Raw genomic sequence first — 1,773 nt, 5'->3', positions numbered from 1 at the left:
TGATGTTCTGCCAATGTCATTCTCCTAGCTCTTTCTCTGCATTAAGTAGAAACTATACTAGGGCAGTACATTCCTCCATGAAACATGGATATAAGCTACCACAGTTTTCCCCTCATGTATCACAGCCTAAGAGTGGCCAATCAGACACTTAGGGTGGATAGGTGTAATATTTGAAGTATGTCAAATGTCTCTGAAACGCTTTAAGGGGCTGCCTGTACCAACATACATGCTCTTTGAAATGTTCCAGAGGTGGCTGAAGTGCTCTAAAGCAGTACCCAGGGGTGTATTTGGGTACTCTTATGCTCTGAGCAGCAGCACTGCATGGGCTATGTCGGTGGTTGTGTTACCAGCAGTGGCAGTGCCCCAGCCAACAGCCCAGCAACTGCTAATTTTGTGCCTCTTTCCCATCCCGCAAACTCAGCATCCAGGGCAACAGCTCATGTCTCAGATTTGAGTTTGCTGAAGCAAGTTCTTCACACTCAGTGCACCTGGCTGTTTATTCACTCACACACAAAACCCCTATAAATTACCTGTGCTATTTTTCTGTAGGCTGGGAGTAAAATAATAAAAAAAAAAAAAAACCCAAAAATAACACGCCCCCGCCCCCACCCCCGAAAGAAAATTATTGCTATTCTTTCCACTTTTAAATAATTTGAAGACACACACTGGTGCTACAACGTATACTTCTTTAGACTTCAGGCTCAATGTTCTGCTGTAAGAACAGTCAGTTTTTAGCTATATGCTGAGATTTTGTAAAAGCCTCCCTGTTCTGTGCTTACTTTTATTGGTTCTGGCTCAGCATGGCTTTTAATCTTTCAAAGACAAAGCTCAATGCCTACTAAACCACCTTTACTAGGAAGCTGTTTAAATACATCATGCTCTGCAGTTGCTAAAGAAGGGCAGAGGGAATAATACTTGAAAACAATGCTATGGTTAATCATTGCACAGTCCTGAGGACTAAAGTTCATGCAGTGTAAGAGGCAGCATGGCGTGTGGGTTGTTTGCCAGCACATTGCTCTTCTGTAGCACATGAAACACACCCACAAACAGTAGGCTTGTTTCTGAAAGGATTTCAGGGAAATAAACCAAAGATTATCTTGAATTTCTACCTCCTACTGCGTCATGCAAGAAAACTTATCTCATTGGCTCCTCAAAATTTGCAAATGTGGAAGTTTCTATATGTCCATGCTGATAGGCCATGGAACATCTTCATTAAGCCAATCACATTCTTTCTTTCATTTGCCTGCTCCTATTTCCTTGCTGACTCCAAGCTCACGGCCACATCTCTATGCCTGCATGTTGCAGCTCTCTCGCTGCCTCTTTCTGTGCGTCTCAGGGCAGCAGCAGCTGAAGTCTATGTTCATTGCTAACCTGATCAGCCCAGGATGTGGCTTCTCGTTGACGTCACACCCAGATGTTTTCCCAGGCCACGCCCCTACGGGGGTCTGAAACACTCAGAGGAGCAATAACGGGGAAAGCTTATTCTACTGTCACAATGCAATGGAAGGGCTAGAGAAACTGCATTTTTGTTATTTTACGGCTTTCTAGAAAATCAGCATCAATTCCCACTTCAAGCAACAAACTGCCAGTATTTAGGATTTTCTTTTTTTATCCCCCTTTACTGGACTTTAAATGACTTTAGGGACAAGCCGGGTGTGATCTTCATGAACAAAGTGCATTTATGGTAGCTACTAAAGCAACCCTCATTTCTGCAAAGAGATTCTAAGTTATAGGAGGGGAAAAGGTTGTTTGTATTTTTTTTTTTTTTTTTTT

Source organism: Crocodylus porosus, unplaced genomic scaffold, assembly GCF_001723895.1.
Source record: "Crocodylus porosus isolate Cpor-Errol unplaced genomic scaffold, CroPor_comp1, whole genome shotgun sequence".
In the NCBI taxonomy this organism is placed as follows: domain Eukaryota; kingdom Metazoa; phylum Chordata; order Crocodylia; family Crocodylidae; genus Crocodylus; species Crocodylus porosus.
This window is presented reverse-complemented; position numbering follows the sequence as displayed.